An 18,560-nucleotide genomic window follows, 5' to 3' on the forward strand; every position below is an offset into this window, starting at 1 on the left:
ATAGTATGGACGTATTGGAATAATTAATGTCAGGTGATGGTTTTAAAGTAATTCACATGACACGAAAACTTTGTGGAAACGTGTCGATTTACTGGAGGCTAGCTTATCCCAGGGAAGTATTCAGAGCTGACCATGGCCGACTGGGGAGCGGTGAAGGGAAGCGACAATAGGCAGCTTGGGGCGGCTCAAGCTCTGAGAAAGCGGTAATGGGGCGCGGCCTCCAGCCGCCTTAAGATGAGTGACAGTGAGTGGATGGTCGACCCCATGCTGGTGTACCGGGAAGATGACAGAGAACTTGTACGCCTGTTGATAAATGTCCGTCATCCCGTTTTCAGTGAAACATGCGAGAAAGCCACACAATTCTACGGTGGAGCGGTCAACAGAGGCCAAAATATGCGTATTCGTGACTATACTAAGTTCACGCCGAATTCACGGTCCGCAGAGTCTGAAGTAAATCAGCTGAAGAGCGACAGAATGAAATACGCCGGCCTCCGATGGGAACGTAGGAGGAGTCTCAGTAGAGGTCATCCGTTCCCAGCTTGCCTAGAGTGTGGACGTGGCGTTCTTTACTCAGCTTGCCTGAGAGAGAGTGAGCATATCTGCAGTTGAGCACTTGGCAAACGGAAAGATTGAGCCTGGAGATATTAGTGAGCAAGTTAGCTAGGAGTGAATAGACGAGCGCAGCCTTGCAGCATCACGAGGTCGGCCGACGTCCACACAACTACGCCGCTCCACCACGCTGTATTCGGTGATATTGCGGCCGCTCCGGCCACTGATTAATTTGTGGGATCACGTCGGCAAAGTTTCCACTAGGGTTTCAAGGGCCGTGCACTGTAGAATTCTTCTCGCACTTCGCGTTCGCCTGGGTCAGTCGATAGGAATTACTTTTGATTTATCGCCCTTTACTCCACGCAAAGGCAATTTATTACCACTGCCTGTTAGGAGAGTCATGTAATGTGATGATTGAAGATCGGGAGTTAAAATAAATTTGTGCTAATCGGCTGCATCTGTTTTCAATCGAGTAGTTGAAATACCAAGTCCCAAGTCTTCTGGTGTTCAATAGCTGAATATAACATCAATGTGCACTCCTTCATAATTAAAAGGGATCATTTCCGAATCAATTAATGTCAACACTGCCACCGCTGTTCAATCAGGAGTCACAGGGCCTTATTACTTTCTTTGTGTTATCCGATATTGCGGCAGTTTTGCACTCTCTATTGATCTGTTAGTAAATTACCTGGGGTGAACGCACGCCAAAACCAGATAAGAGCCTGGTCGGGTGTTACAAATTTATTCCCTGATCTCTTGACTCGTGTCGTGTCGTCATGTGCGTTCTTATTGTCGGTGTTTTCCTTACATTTCCTTCCTCACAGATTATGTGAAGAAGCTCCTCATTGCTAACTTTGTTAGTCCACCTAATTTTCTACACTCTTTTATAGCACCACAAATTAAACGCTAGGATTCTCTTGCGTTTCGGTTTTCCCACAGTACAGCTTTCACTACCATACAATGCAGTGCTCCGAACGCACAGTCCCAGAAATATCTTCATCATTAAAGGCTCTGTCTGATGCTAGTTGACTTCTCTTGACCAAGACTGCTCTGTTTGCCAATGCTATTCAGCTTTTCATATCCTCCTTGCTCTGTACATCACGCATTACTTTGATACCTGGACAGAATTCCTTAACTTCGTCTACTTTGTCGTTGCCAGTTCTGTTTTTAGGTTTCTCGCTGTTCTCATTTCTATCACTTGCCACCACTTTCGTCTTTCTTTGATATACTCATTAGACTGTTTGGGCCATTCAACAGATCCTGGAATTTTTCTTCAATTTGGCTATGGATAACAACATCACGAGAGAATCTTATCATTGATATCCTTTCACTCTCAATTTTAATTACAGTCTTGAACCTTTCTGTCGACTCGAGTTTCTTAGATTTATAGATTAAACAGTAGGGGGCGAAAGACTACATCCCCGTCTTACACAATTTTTAAGCCGTGAACTTTGTACAATAAATGGCTCTGAGCACTATGGGAGTTAACTGCTGAGATCATCAGTCCCCTAGAGCTTAGAACTACTTAAACCTAACTAACCTAAGGACATCACACACATCCATGGCCGAGGCAGGATTCGAACTTGCGACCTTAGTGGTCACGCGGTTCCAGACTGTAGAACTTTGTTATTGTTCTTCAGCTCGTATTGTTCCCTCTCATTTCTTGATTGTGCATTACTTGTCTTTCCCTATATATTACTCCTATTTTTCTCAGAATTGCACTATATTACACTGTCAAAAGTTTTTTTCCAGGTCGACAAGTCCTATGAAAGTGTCTTGATTTTTCTTCAGTCTTGCTTCTATTATCAGCCGTTGTGGCCGAGCGGTTCTAGGCACTTCAGTCCGGAACCGCGCTGCTGCTACGATCGCAGGTATCCTGCATGTCCTTAGGTTAGTTAGGTTTAAGTAGTTCTATGTCTAGGGAACTGATGACCTCAGATGTTAAGACCCATAGTGCTCAGAGCCATTTGAACCATACCTTTCCCAAAGCCAAACTGATCGTCATTTAATACATCCACAATTTTATTTTCCAGTCTTGAATTATTCTCTTCAGCGACTTGGATCCAGGAGCTGTGAAGCTGATGTACGATAATTCTCGCAATTGTGAGCTCTTTCTATCTTTGTGTGGCTGATGTTTATTCTAAAGTCTGATGATATATCGTTAGTCTCATACACTCTAAACACCAACATGAATAGTCGTTTTGTTGCCGCTTCCGCTAATGATTTTAGAAATTCTGATGAGATGTTATCTATCCCTTCCGCCTTATTTGATCTTAAGTAGTTAAAATATATTGTAAACTCTCACTTTAATTCCCGATCCCTCATCTCTTACTTGGTTCTTCTTGTATCACGTCATCATAGACGTTCTCGCACTCAAAGAGACCTTCAGCGTAGTCTTTCAAACTATCTGCTCTTTCTTGTGCATTTAACAGTGGAATTCCGGTTGTAATCCTAATTTAGAGCCCTTGCTTTTAATTTCACAGTAGGTTGTTTTAACAATTCTGTATGTTGAGTCAGTCTTTCTGACATTAATTTCTTCACATTTCTCATACAGTCATTTCGCCATAGCCTCCCTGCTCTTCCACTTTATTTTATTTCTCTGTAACTTGCATTTCTATATTCCTGAATTTCGCTGAACATTTCTGAACTTCCTTCTTTTCAACTGAAGTATTTCTTCTATTGAACATGGTTTCTTTGCAGTTACCTTCCTCGTACCTATGGTTTTCGTTCCAACATCCGATATTGGGCTTTTTAGGGATATCCATACCTCTTCTACTGAACTGCCTACTGAGCTATTAGTTATAGCATATCTATAGCCGCCGAGAACTTCAAGAGTGTCTCTTCATTCCTTAGTACTTTTTTATTTCTTTCTGCATTGTTTTTCTTAACTTGCTTCTTCAACTTCAGCTTACTTCATTAGTAAATTGTCATCTCAGTGTATATCTGCTTCTGGGTATGCCTTACAGTCCAATATCGGATTTCGGAATCTGTTTCACCTTAATGAAATGTAGCTGGAGTCTTATTGTGTCCTCTGGACTATTCGAGTATACCTCCTCCTTTTGAGATTCTTGAGCAGAGTATCCGCTATTACAAACTGAAATTTACTAGAGATCTTAATTAGTCTTTCTCCTCTCTCATTCCTACTACCAAGCCCAAACTCTTCTGTATCGTATCTTTTACTGCTTCTCATACAATTGCATTCCAATCCTCCATTGCTATTGCGGTAAATTTTCCTCTCCTTTTACGTACTGAATTCCCTATTCAGTATCTCTATTTACTCATCATCTGCTCGCTGCGTCGGTACGTATCTGTGAACTTCTCTTTACTTAGTGTGCAGTTTGAATAACGTGAGGGACAGGATAGAACCCTTTCTTCTAGATCACTGCTTCCCTAACTAATCTTACGACTATGGTCTGGTTACTGTACAAATTGTAGGTAACCTTCGCTCGCTGAATTTTTCCATGCTACCTTCAGGATTTTGAATGGATTGTCCCTATTCAAATTGTCAAACTGTTTCGTTACTTCTGTAAAAGCTATAAATTATTCAGTCTTACTTCTGTCAGAAGTCGTAGGATCAATATTTCCTCTCGTGATGCTACATATCTCTGGCACCCAAACAGATCTTCCCCAAAGATGGTTTCTACAGGTTTTCCATTTCTATTAAAGTGATTCGAGTAGTATTTTTCAACCATGACTCATTAAATAAATTTTGGGGTAATGTACTAACTTATAAGCACCTGTCTCCTTTAGAACTTAAATTAATGCCTTCTTCTTGACGTCTGGGGGTATTTCGCCTGTCTGATACATGTTGATACCTCCTAATATCGTGTCCGACTTCCTTTAATCGGAGTAGGGAAGCCCCACACACAAATATTGAGCTATGCTGCCTTTATAGACGTCCCTAATCGCGAAGGAATCGCTGGTGCAGAACTTTGCACACGAGCTGACCTCTTGACTATGTACCATAAATGTTCGATGGGATTACTGTCGATCTATATAGGTGACCGAATTATTCTCTCGGCTGTCCAGAATGTTCTTCAAAACAATCGCGAACAACGGTGGCCAGGTGACGTGGTGCGTTGTTATCCACAAAAAATCCATTGTTGTTTGGTCTCCATGTAGCGGAATATAACGAGGACACAGTCAAATACATTGAAACACAGTCCTCAACATTATGTATCCATCACTGGATTGCATAGTCCCTTGTTGACAACTTGGCTCCATGGCTTCGTGGAGTCTGCTCCACACTTGAGACCTGCCATTGGCTCTCACCAACTGAAATCGGAATTCATCTGAAGAAGTCACAGTTTTACAGTTGTCAAGGGTGCAACAGTTATGGTCACGATCCCAGGCGATGTCTTGCTGTTAGCAAAGGTAATCGAGTCGGACGTCTGCTCGCATAGCCCATTAACCCCAATATGCCACACTGTCTTAACGGATACATTCGTCGTGCGTCCAACATTGATTTCTGGTGTTATTTCACGGAGAGTTGCTTGTCTGTTAGCACTGACAACTCCACGCAAACGCCATTGCTCTCTTCCGATACTTGAAGGCCGTCTGCCGCTTCGTTGTCCGTGGCGAGGGGTAATGCCTGAAATTTAGTATTCTCGGACCGAGCGAGGTGGTTAGCACACTGGACTCGCATTCGGGAGGACGACGGCTCAATCCCGTCTCCGGCCATCCTGATTTAGGTTTTCCGTGATTTCCCTAAATCGTTTCAGGCAAATGCCGGGATGGTTCCTTTGAAACGGCACGGCCGATTTCCTTCCCATTCCTTCCCTAACCCGAGCTTGCGCTCCGTCTCTAATAACCTCGTTGTCGACGAGACGTTAAACACTAACCACCACCACCACCTTAGTATTCTCGGCACGCTCTTGACGTTGTGAATCAATGAAGACTGAATTGCCTAACGATTTCCGATTTCATTCATGCGTCTAGCTGCAGTTACAATTCCGCGTTCAGAGTTTGTCAATAACCGCCGCGCAGCCACAGTCACATCGAAAACCCTTTCTCCTTAGCACAAGTTACAGCTCCGCCTATTCACTGCTCTTTTATACATTACTGGTCATTAAAATTACTACACCACGAAGATGACGTGCTACAGACGTGACATTTAACCGACAGGAAGAAGATGCTGCGATATCCAAATGATTAGCTTTTCAGAGCATTCACACAAGGTTGGCGCCGGTGGTGACACCTACAACGTGCTGACATGAGGAATGCTTCCGACCGATTTCTCATACACAAACAGCAGTTGACCGGCGTTGCCTGGTGAAACGTTGTTGTGATGCCTCGTGTAAGGAGGGGAAATGCGTAGCATAACTTTTCTGACTTTGATAAAGGTCGGATTGTAGCCCTTCGAGATTGTGGTTTATCGTATCGCGACATTGCTGCTCGCGTTGGTCGAGATCCAATGACTGTTAGCAAAATATGGAATCGGTTCTGGATCCCAACGGCCTCGTATCACTAGCAGTCGAGATGACAGGCATCTTATCCGCAAGGCTGAACAGATCGTGCAGCCACGTCTCGATCCCTGAGTTAACAGTTGGGGGCGTTGATAAGACAACAACCATCTGCACGAATAGTTCTGCGACGTTTGCTGCAGCGTGGACTACCAGCTCGGAGACCACGGCTGCGGTTATCGTTGACGCTGCATCACAGACAGGAGTGCCTGCGACGATGTACTCAACGACAAACCTGGTTGCACGAATGGCAAATCGTCATTTTTTCTGATGAATCCAGGTTCTGTTTATAGCATTACGATGGTCGCATCCGTGTTTGGCGACATCACGGTGAACGCACATTAGAAGCATGTTTTTGTCGTCGCCATACTGCCGTATCACCGCGTCGTGATGGTATGGGGTGCCACTGGTTACACGTCTCGGTCACCTCTTGTTCGCGTTGACGGCAATTTGAGGGGTGGACGTTACATTTCAGATGTGTTACGACCCGTGGCTCTACCCTTCATTCGATCCCTGCGAAACGCTACATTTCATCAGGATAATGCTCGAATGCATGTTGCAGGTCCTGTATGGGCCTTTCTGGATACAGGAAATGTTCGACTGCTGCCTTGACCATCACATTCTCCAGATATCTCACCAATTGAAAACATCTGGTCAATGGTGGCCGAGCAACTGGCTCGTCACCATACGCCAGACACTACTCTTGATGAACTGTGGTATCGTGTTGAAGCTGCATGGCAGCTATACCTGTACACGCCATCCACGCTCTGTTTGACTTAATGCCCAGTCATATCAAGGCCGTTATTACGGCCAGCGGTGTTTGTTCTGGGTACTGGTTTCTCAGGATCTATGCACCCAAATTGCGTGGAAATGTAATCACATGTCAGTTCTAGTATAATATATTTGTCCAATGAATACCCGTTTATCATCTGCATTTCTTCTTGGTGTAGCAATTTTAATGGCCAGTAGTGTATTTTTCGTGTTGTCGTATTTATTTTTCTGTGTTAGCAATGACCTGTTGCGAGGTGACTGACTCCAAATGTTTATTGCATGCCATTCTCGTGGCAATGTTCTCTCACTGGCAGGTTGGGATGGACGTTCGTCCACTACCTGAATCACCTCCGGCAGAATTTGGAAGCGATTTTGATTCACATCTACCTCCAGTCCCTCTCCGTCTGGATTTTTTTCCGACCATAAATCTGACATCGTTTTTATGGCCACATGTGCTATCCCACTGCTTTTAGACTGTTCAGTAATCGCCAACAAACCCAACAACTTCTTTCACCGTATGGTCATGGGCGCAGCTAAACGCAAATGCCCCTTTTTGCACTCTGTTATGTCCTTATGTTCACTCACTTTTGCGTAAAATGTCCGCTAGTAACATAACTGTCCCACTGGTCGCTACTGCCTTCTGCTCACAGGAAGAGGCAGTAGGCGTGCGCGTGAGTGCGAAACTGCAGCTTCTCTAAAGGCATAATGGTCCATCTTTGCATGTGCACTGGGGTGACAAGGTTTTTGTCTAATGAGCTTATATAAACCTTCCAGCTCTTCCATCTTTGCTTAATATTTTCTTGTCGTCTGAGCTCTTGATTTTCATAAAGTTGCTTCTCTGTTTGCCAGTGCTATTCTTTTATTTTCTTATCCGTTGCATACATCTTTTCCGTTGTCACGATACTTTTACAGCATTACATTTTTTGTCTATACATTTCTTTCTCGATGTTTTGCATTCTCCATCAGTCACATTTTTTATACTGAAGATGCCTCATAGGTCTTCGAATGCTCTGTCACATTCTTTTCACAGTATCATATCTTTTATGGCATCTTCAACTACTTCCATTCTCCTTTCCATAACATTGTCTTCAAGTTCCTTTCCCTTATACAGCGCCAGCTGTTGTGGCCGAGCGGTTCTGGACGCTTCAGTCTGGAACCGCACGACCCCTATGGTCGCAGGTTCGAATCCTGCCTCGGGCATGGATGTGTGTGATGTCCTTAGGTTAGTTAGGTTTAAATAGTTCTAAGTTCTAGGGGACTGATGACCTCAGATGTTGTCCCACAGCGCTCAGAGCCATTGAACCATTGAACCTTGTGCAGCACTTACATATATATCCTAAGATTCATGGAAGTGCTTCTCTTTTTTTTTAATTTTATGTTGGACATGTCTTTCCCCTAAACATGCAAGCTTCGACAACTTTACTTTAGACAGTTCTGCCTTGCCTTATTGTAAAACTCACTTCTTAGATGTTGGTTTCTCCTTTTACCTGCCTCATTTGTACATTTTTAAGTGGCTCCTTTCGGCAGTGAAATTCAATATTGTGTGTTATGAAAACATTTCAACTGAACATTGCTTTTTTTGTCTATTTGATATTCTGCTGATCTCATCACTTCATCTCTGAAAGCTACCCACTCGTCTTCTATTGTATTCCTTTCACCTGTTGCATTCAATCGTTGCCTAAAGTTCCATTAGAAACTCTCAATAATCTTTAGTTCTTTCAGTTTATGTAGTACACATCCCCTCAATTTTGACAGCTTCTTTTGTTTCAATCTACAGTTCATAACCAAGTAACTACGGTGGAATTCCACATCTGTCTAGAACACGGCTTGCAGTTTAAAAGCATCATTCGAAATCTGTCTTACTGGTAGGCAATTTGTGTGAAGTCTTCCAGTATCTCCAAATCTCTTCCATGTGCAAAATTTCGTGATTTTTAAGTCAAGCGTTTCCAATGATTAGAATTGTGCTCTGTGCTTTAGCAGGCAGTTTCTCTTTCATTCTTTGCCACAAATCCATATTCTTTACTGTTTTTCCTTCTCTTCCTAACGAATTCGCTGCCCCCATCACAGTTACACTTTCGTTTTCTTTAAAGTACTGTATCTTTTTATCTTCTTGCATTTTCTTTCAATCTCTTCACCATCTGTGGAGCTAACAGGCATATAAACGTGTCTACTTTGGTGGGTGTTGGCTTCATGTCTATTTTGGCTTAAATAATACTTTCACTCACGCTCCTGTTTTCGTATTCGTTGTTAGATCTGCTCTTGCATTAAACCTATTTTGTTTCGCATATATAATCCTATACTCACCTGATTGGAAGTTCTGTTCTTACTTGCCAGCACACTTAACAAATTACCACTACATCTAACTACAACATATTCATACATGTTTTTAAATTCTGTAACCTACCCATCTGGTAAGTGTCGTAGATTCCATGCTGTGACGCCTTCGTAATAATGAATGTCCTGTCATACGGCTTAATGGAACTCGATATGGGTTCGGTGTGGCGCTCCGGAGATGATGGGGCACAAATGCCAGCGGTGGCCTGGAATGCGTGGAAGGCGCGCTGTGAAGCTTCTGGAGGCGCCGTTGCCGCCCTGGGGGAGGAGGAGGCGGCGCCGCCGGGGGTGGAGGTGACGCGCCGCGCCCTCCGTATCGACTGCGGCCGGGCCGGCTGGAGCCGGGCTGCCTGCGCCGCGGTGGCAGCGGCCAGTGCCCGCCTGGCTGTGGCTACGACGACCCAGCCCTCGACGCGCTGCAGCTCGGCTCCGCCTGCCTTTCCGGTGCCCGCCGCGCCCCTGCAGGTAGGCTGCCCAGCGCTACGCTCTTACACCTGTTTCTCCTGTCAGATATACCTGCCCGCGCCACGACTCCCCTCCACTGTATGCTTCCCAGCGCTACAGCCTACCCTAACAACTGAACTCCCCCCCCCCCCCCCCCCCCCCCCCACCAACTCCGTGCAGAACCACTTCAGTCGCTCTTCTGCTTTAAGCTGTGGGCGAGTCCACATTGTTATCCTCAGCTACAGCTGCAGCATTCTGTGTTTCGTCATCTGTGTTCCATCATCAGGAGAGGTAGTAATGAGCTACAATATGGGTGATTCATACATGATCATTTTCATGTGTTATAAATAATGCTTTTTGAAATGATGATCTCACTAATGAAGCACTACTCCAGTTACTCTTTTTCCGAAGCATTTAAGAACTTATTCGTTTTTTGAATTTCTGTGGGAGTATACATTGGTAATGGTTGTGATGTCTACAAGAGCGTTATCCTGCGTCTCTTTCTCTGTCACTCTGTGTCATCTTGGAATTTTTTAAATCCGATACTGCACCTTTTTTGCGTTCAAGTGACAACAAAAAAAGACAACTTTTGGGGAAGTGAAGCACAAACACATACACACACATTAAATGCCGATGTGAACATGAACAGAACTTCGAAATGTGAATATTTTCCTGAAACCTGTCGTGGAATGTGTGATAAAACCAAACTCCCTTTAAACTCCCTTTAAACCTGTGTTATTCATCATGTAAAGAGGCGATATGTGCTCAACCTGTTTCATATGTTTTGAATTAATCTACATAACAGTATTGTGTCTCCATATAATAAAGTCAATTCTGAAGCTGGAATAAATCTGTATCACCATATGCCATCCCTAAAGCACTACTCAAGTTACTCTTTTTCCCAAGCATTAGACAACACATTCAGGACCTTATTCGTTTTTTGAATTTCTGTGGGAGTATAAATTGGTAACGGTTATGATGTCTACACGAGTGTTATTCTGCACCTCTTTCTCTGTCATTCTGTGTCGTCTTGGAATTTTTTAAAATCCGATACTGCACCTTTTCTTCGTTCAACTGACAACAGAAAAAGACAACTTTTGGGGAAATGAAGCACAAACACATACACACACATTAAATGCCGATTTGAACATGAACAGAACTTCAAAATGTGACTATTTTCCTGAAACCTGTCATGGAATGTATGATAAAACCCAACTCCCTTTAAACCTGCGTTATTCATCATGTAAAGAGGCGATATGTGCTCAACCTGTTTCTTATGTTTTGAATTAATCTACATTACGTATTGTGTCTCCATATAATAAAGTCAATTCTGAAGCTGGAATAAATCTGTATAACCGTAAACTTCAATTGTTTAAAGGTAATGTTAATTCCTAACTAGATATTTAGTTTAGTGATCAGCTATATTCCTGTTACAGGCTTAGGATCCACTTAAAACATTTCTTTAGGTACACTGGGAAGACAGTAGCTATTTTATGAAGAAAAAGGTTAGCCCACTATTTGATTCCTTCCATTAATCTGTGCTTATTGTTTTAATTTATTTGCAGTTGATTTAGAAGCAATTACTGCTCCCCCTTAACACACTGAGAGGGCACAATAAAACTTAGACTGCTACATTTTTTTTTAAATGGAGAGCTGTGTTTGTTATTTTATTTTATTTGCACTTCTTTTCGAAGCAAGTACAGTTTCATCTTCCAACACTCAAGCACTGTTACCAATAACACTGCTCAACTACGTCAAGATGAAAACTGTACTTGTACTCCAACACTCAAGCACTGTCACCAATAACACCGCTCAACTACCTCAAGATGAAACTGTACTTGCTCCGAAATGAATTGTGAAAAAATTAAAACTATGAACACTGTTGAGTGGGACATGTCTAGTAGGACAAAAGCCTTTTGTCACCATAAAGATCTACCAGCCCACATTATCCTGTGATATCTGTGCTTCCGGATGAAACTGTCATTTCTTTGGAACCAGTTGTAAATAAATTAAAGCAACAAAAATTGCTGACCAGAAGAGAAGTTTTAATACAACTGTCTGTTTTCAATAACAAAGTATTTCATGGCTGACATCCACAGCTTCCACTGCTATGGAAGCAACAAGTTTACACAGCCAGTAATTCCGTCCTGAGCATGTATATAATGCTCCTTTGTAATGTAAATGCTATTGAAAATATTGTGGTTTCGTTTTTATTCATCACACTGCACTCCACCATCAATTGTTTCCAAATACTTTTATGAAGTTTTCTTTTTCAATTGTTTCTACGAAATTTATGGCGATCTGAGAAGAGAGAAGCGACATGATTGACCTTTATGTAAAATCTGAAGATGTTTCCGAAATTAATTGGAAAATTTAAAAGAACTCAAGAATGACATGTTAGATTGTCATTTTTTCATATAACTGCAAATAACAAGATTTGCTGTTAACAGCCGTCCTTATTTTTGTATGTGTGCAGCTAAAATATCATAAACTCCCATGTGGATTGCTTGTCCATGGTTTTCTGACTGTTAAAGTGTGTAGGACTTACACTGACTGACCTCTAGAACTTGAAATTAATATCATTTCATGTTGAGATGCATAGATCACTGTTAATACTGTTACAATATGTCCTTCACGAATTTGTCTCTGTATAAGGAGAGATTTTCACAGAAATAAGAGTTTCAGTATGTTACCTGCATTATTGAGGAATACAGCTGAAGGAATGTACAATACTGTCACACATTTTAATATAGGACTCTGATGTTTGGGTTAGAGAGTTTTAAGAAATAAATTTATTCTCAAAATGGGAGAACATGTGTTGTGGAACTAGATGTTTTATCACTATTTCCAAAGATAAAAGTGTATATCCAGTGTTACATAAAGTCTTCAGATTGTTTACAGTTAGCTTTCTTTTCCTTAGGTCAGAGCACAGAGGATATAATTTTTATTTGAAATATTGTTCTGGGATAATGCCATTTACAAGAAACCTCAGTGTATGTATACAGCCCAAAAGAAATAATTCCTTTGATGAAGTTGGTATCAACTTCATTTACTTAAATACAAGAGGAAGACACATGATGGTTGCACTCAATTTTATAATTGCAATTAATCTTCTGAAAAAATGTGGAATCATCAGATCTGTATGTTTTCAGATAAGGTGCTTTAATTTAAATTTTGTTTCATTTTTGTTGTAAAAGTGTTTCATGTCTTCCATGAAAAAATATGTATTGTATGAACGTTCTCTGGTATGAAGTATTTCTTACACATTCTTTTAGAAAAAAATATTGCTTGTCTTCAACTTTTTAACATAGAAATAGTAACTGAATGTTTAAAAGGATGAGAGCTTTCCATCTGACCAATACAATCCTTACAACAAGTTTATAGTTTCATTTTTCCAATCGATTTTTGGATTCAAAAGCCATTATTCATCTAAAGATTAGATGAGCACTGAAAGCTCTTTTGATTGGGACTGACAATGTAACTTTTTGCTTAACTAATTAATCATCGATATAATTCCTGTCACCTCATAGTGTGTTTCTCATTGAGAGGGGATGCTCAATTCTCAAGAATTTGGAAAGTTCAAACACTGATATACTGAGAACGAAAGTCGATAAAGTCTTAGCTACAGGGAAAACGAGTGTTGGTTTCGTGAACAATGCAACAGGAGCAGTGTGCAACGTTAGTTGACGAGCTGTTCTCAGAAACCCAACTGCATATTAAACCAAATGACAGCACAACTTTAATGTTGCTTCACTAACGATTTTTCATCTTGTAAAATCTACAATAGTGCAAATCTACCAGAGATGCAAAGACGTCTGGTTACATATTTCGATTTCAACACCTACACGTAACTAAGCAATATGTTGTTGGAGGGGAGTCCACAGTCCACGCACTGTGTACCAAAGTATCCACTAACGCGGATGTACTCCAGATATTCCACAGCTATTGGACTTGTATCAGCGTTGGCATGTCTTTTATAAAAAGTAATTTGTTTTCAGTGACAAGAGTATCTATAATGCTGACATCGTAATGAGCTGTGTGGCACTATAGTTATGATACTGGAGACATAATGTAAGAATTTCAGATCGATTCAAACGAACTTAGTACCGTACACGTATCATTTACTATGAGGAAAGAAATGCTGTGGGGTTAAGAATCAACAACGTCCTATTGGAATGTGGGTGATACCCTGGAGAGATATTGAGGGACATGGAGATGGACACACAGAGAGCAGGAAGATGGACACATTAGGGGCAGAAGGAGATAGAAAGAGAGAGAAGGAGGGGAAGTGGACAGAGGAGGACAGAGAGAAAATAGGTGAGGAGAAAATGGTCCTAGAGAGGTTCAGAAAGAGAGTGGCAGGAGGTGTTGGATGGAGGGGCAGGAGCAGACTAACAGAGAGGCAGGAGCCAGAAGACAGAGACAGCAGTTGATCAGATGGGAGGGAGGAACAGATTAACATTGGGGCAGCAGGAGAATGGCACAGTTTGGGAATGGAGGACAAGGAGATGGGGAGTAGGAAGTAACAGAGGGGAGGGGGTGAAGAAATGCACAGTGGGAAAGGGAAAAAAGGAGATGAAATAATAGAAGACTGGAATAAATACATACCCAGCTACTGATGAAATGTCTCAGCATACAAGGTACTGAGAAACCCCTTATATTTATTTCAATAGAATGACAGACACTTCTAGGTGTAATAAATCATTAAATGAGCTTGAGTAAATTTTCCGTTTACTGATTATTTCAACCTGTTATCCAACTGGAGTCGAAGAGCGGTTTAAGAGAATGTTTCAGTCCTAGCCAGTTCTACTTCAAGGACCATTTAATACAAGATTTCGTTTCAGCCACGCTTTTAATGTCAGACATATAAAAATCTGATCGTACTACACTGACTGGTTTCGGAAGAGCAAGGTTCTGTCTGCAGACACACCTCACACAAGAATCAGAGTACTTCGCTGAATAAAAGCTAAATATAGTTTCACATAAAAAAAATCCAAAGTTGTCCTCTTGTCAACCCACAGGAGGACGATATTGACCTTGTGAACCAATTTGTATCTTTTACGCAATTACGCATTTTCATTTGTGTATGAAGATAGAAGGTTGCTCTTCCGGAACCCGGGTGCTTTAATGTTATCAGAGTTTAAAGTGAATAAGCCAAAGTACTCTCTTACATGATCAAACTACAACGCTGGCTGAATTATATCTAGGAGTGTGTAAAACTGAATGACTCGCTGAGGACTTTACACAGATATTTAGTGCATCGTTATTAATGTCTAGTTGTGGTACTTGATATTAGGTTTTGCTTATTCATAACTGAGTCGTCAGGCTGAAAACCCATCAAATCTATTTTTCGTGAAAAGGAATAAGACCGACAATTGTTGAGCTCATCAAGAAACACATCTCAAAAGTTTAGGAACTGAATATTATAATTAATACTCAAAATAAAAGCAATTCAAATACTGGAGCTGCTACGGGGGAAGTATTTCCAACGACTATACAGTAGCTCAAAAACTTACCTGCCAGGCAGCAAACGAGTCTGACAGCCCATAATACCCTGCGTTAAGACGTCTTTGAAGTTCACGAGACAGTATTTCGACTGGGAATGAACTGTTCTCTAAAGGACTGGAAGGGAGTAGCCTTCAGATTATTGAAAAATGTTAGTAAAAAATTGAATGTTGTACTGAATTATTGGCCAGGATATGGGGTTGTTAGACCGCCCAGAACGAAATTCTCCATGTCAGGGACGCAGTTTTCGTCCCTGCTGTTCAACAAAGAAACAATGAGAGAAATAAAATGAAGGTTCAATAGTGCGATTAAAATTCTAGGTGAAAGGACATCGATGATAAGATGCGCTGATGACATTGCTATTCTCAGGGGACGTGGAGAAGAATTACAGGACGTGATGAATGGATTGAACAGAATATTGTCTGAGAGTTAATCCAAGAGATACGATTCTAGTGAGAAGTGGTAGAAATGTGAATAGCGAGAAACTTAACATCTGACGTTGATCACGACGTAGTTGAAGTTCAGGAAATGTGCTACCTAAACAGCAAACTAACCCTTGACGGACGGAGCAAAGAGGACATGAAAAGTAGACTAGCGCTGCCAAAAGAGTATTCCTGACAAAAGGAAGTCTATTACTATGAAACATAGGGCTTAATTTAACGAAGAAATTCCTCAGAACGTGCGTTTCGAGCACAAAATTGTATGGTAGTGTAACATGGACTGGGGGAGAACTGGAACAGAAGAGAGTCAAAGCTTTTGAGATTTGGTACTACAGAAAAAAGTTGATAATTAGATGGACTCATAAGGTAATTTGGAAGCAGCTTCTCCACACAATCGGCGAGGACAGAAAGATTTGGAAAGTACTGATAAGGAGAAGGAAAATGGGTGATAGGACATTTGATAAGATATCAGGGTACTGAAGATAAGGTGGATAGATCACGTAACTAATGAGGAGGTATTGAATAGGATTGGGGAGAAGAGAAGTTTGTGGCACAACTTGACTAGAAGAAGGGATCGGTTGGTAGGACATGTTTTGAGGCATCAAGGGATCACAAATTTAGCATTGGAGGGCAGCGTGGAGGGTAAAAATCGTAGAGGGAGACCGAGAGATGAGTACACTAAGCAGATTCAGAAGGATGTAGGTTGCAGTAGGTACTGGGAGATGAAGCAGCTTGCACAGGATAGAGTAGCATGGAGAGCTGCATCAAACCAGTCTCAGGACTGAAGACAACAACAACAACAACATCAGGGTACGGTACTAGAGGGAGCTGCAGAGGGTTGAAATTGTGGAAGAAGACAGATATTGGGATACAAGCAGCAAATAATTGCGACATACGTTGCAAGTGCTACTTTGAGAACGAAAGGGTGGCACAGCAGAGGAATTGAGGAATTCGTGGCGGGATGCATCAATCCAGTCAGAAGACTGATAACTCGAAGTGAAAGTAAAAAAAAAAAAAAAAAAAAAAAAAAAAAAAAATAGTGTAAAATACACTGCTGGCCATAAAAATTGCCACACCAAGAAGAAATGCAGATGATAAACGGGTATTCATTGGACAAATTTATTATACTAGAACAGACAAGTCATTACATTTTCACGCAATTAGGGTGCATAGATCCTGAGAAATCATTACCCAGAACAACCACCTCTGGCCGTAGTAAAGACCTTGATACGCATGGGCATTGAGTCAAACAGAGCTTGGATGGCGTGTACAGGTACAGCTGCCAATGCAGCTTCAACACGATACCACAGTTCATCAAGAGTAGTGTCTGGCGTATTGTGACGAGCCAGTTGCTGGGCCACCATTGACCAGACTTTTTCCATTGGTGAGAGATCTGAAGAATGTGCTGGCCAGGGCAGCAGTCGACCATTTTCTGGATCCAGAAAGGCCCGTAGAGGACCTGAAACATGCGGTCGTGCATTATCCTGCTGAAATGTAGGGGTTCGCAGGGGTCGAATGAAGGGTAGAGCCACAGGTCGTAACACATCTGCCATGTAACGTTCACTGTTCAAACTGCCGTCAATGTGAACAAGAGGTGACCCAAACGTGTAAGCAATGGCACCCCATACCATCACGCAGGGTGATGCGCCAGTATGGCGATGACGAATACTCGCTTCCAATGGGCGTTCACCGCGATGTCGCCAAACACGGATGCGACGATCATGATGCTGTAAACAGAACCTGGATTCATCCGAAAAAATGACGTTTCGCCATTCGTGCATCTAGGTTCGGCGTTGAGTACACCATCGCAATCGCAGCCATGGTCTCCGAGCTGATAGTCCATGCTGCAGCGAACGCCGTCGAACTGTTCGTGCAGATGGTTGTTGTCTTGCAAACGTCCCCATCTGTTGACTCAGGAATCGAGACGTGGCTACACGATCCGTTACAGCCATGCGGATAAGATGCCTGTCATCTCGACTGGTAGTGATACGAGGCCGTTGAGATCCAGCAGGCGTTCCGTATTACCCTCATGAGCCCACCGATTCCATATTCTGCTAACAGTCATTGGATCTCGTCCAATGCGAGCAGCAATGTCGCGATACGATAAACCGCAATCGCGATAGGCTACAATCCTACCTTTATCAAAGTCGGAAACGTGATGGTACGCATTTATCGTCCTTACACGAGGCATCACAACATCGTTTCACCAGGATACGCCGGTCAACTGCTGTTTGTGTATGACAAATCGGTTGGAAACTTTCCCCATGTCAGCACGTTGTAGGTGTCACCACCGGCGCCAACCTTGTGTGAATGCTCAGAAAAGCTAATAATTTGCATATCACAGCATCTTCTTCCTGTCGGTTAAATTTCACGTCTGTACAACGTCTTCTTCGTGTTGTAGCAATTTTAATGGCCATTAGTATAAATAAAATCGTAGCTTAGTGCAAATCTTTTTTTGCGCCACTTCCGCGGAGGGCTGGGTATATTTGATTGACCTGAACTTACTCATATATATATATATATATATATATATATATATATATATATATATATATATATATGACCAGCATCCCCCACAAAGACAGATACAAGACACCACCACAACGTGACTACACAAATAAATACACTCCTGGAAATTGAAATAAGAACACCGTGAATTCATTGTCCCAGGAAGGGGAAACTTTATTGACACATTCCTGGGGTCAGATACATCACATGATCACACTGACAGAACCACAGGCACATAGGCACAGGCAACAGAGCATGCACAATGTCGGCACTAGTACAGTGTATATCCACCTTTCGCAGCAATGCAGGCTGCTATTCTCCCATGGAGACGATCGTAGAGATGCTGGATGTAGTCCTGTGGAACGGCTTGCCATGCCATTTCCACCTGGCGCCTCAGTTGGACCAGCGTTTGTGCTGGACGTGCAGACCGCGTGAGACGACGCTTCATCCAGTCCCAAACATGCTCAATGGGACAGATCCGGAGATCTTGCTGGCCAGGGTAGTTGACTTACACCTTCTAGAGCACGTTGGGTGGCACGGGATACAT

General features: G+C 42.2%; 1 protein-coding gene across 1 annotated transcript in view; it reads left to right on the forward strand.

Moving 5' to 3' along the window:
- Positions 1–9,458: 9,458 nt before the first annotated feature.
- Positions 9,459–18,560, forward strand: part of LOC126291913 (arylalkylamine N-acetyltransferase 1) — a 381,277-nt gene continuing 372,175 nt past the window's right edge. Inside the window, exon 1 of the mRNA XM_049985647.1 lies at positions 9,459–9,581. The gene's annotated coding sequence lies outside the window, so the exon portion shown is untranslated. The remainder of the gene's footprint in view (positions 9,582–18,560) is intronic.

Source organism: Schistocerca gregaria, chromosome 9, assembly GCF_023897955.1.
Source record: "Schistocerca gregaria isolate iqSchGreg1 chromosome 9, iqSchGreg1.2, whole genome shotgun sequence".
NCBI classification, from domain to species: Eukaryota; Metazoa; Arthropoda; class Insecta; order Orthoptera; family Acrididae; genus Schistocerca; species Schistocerca gregaria.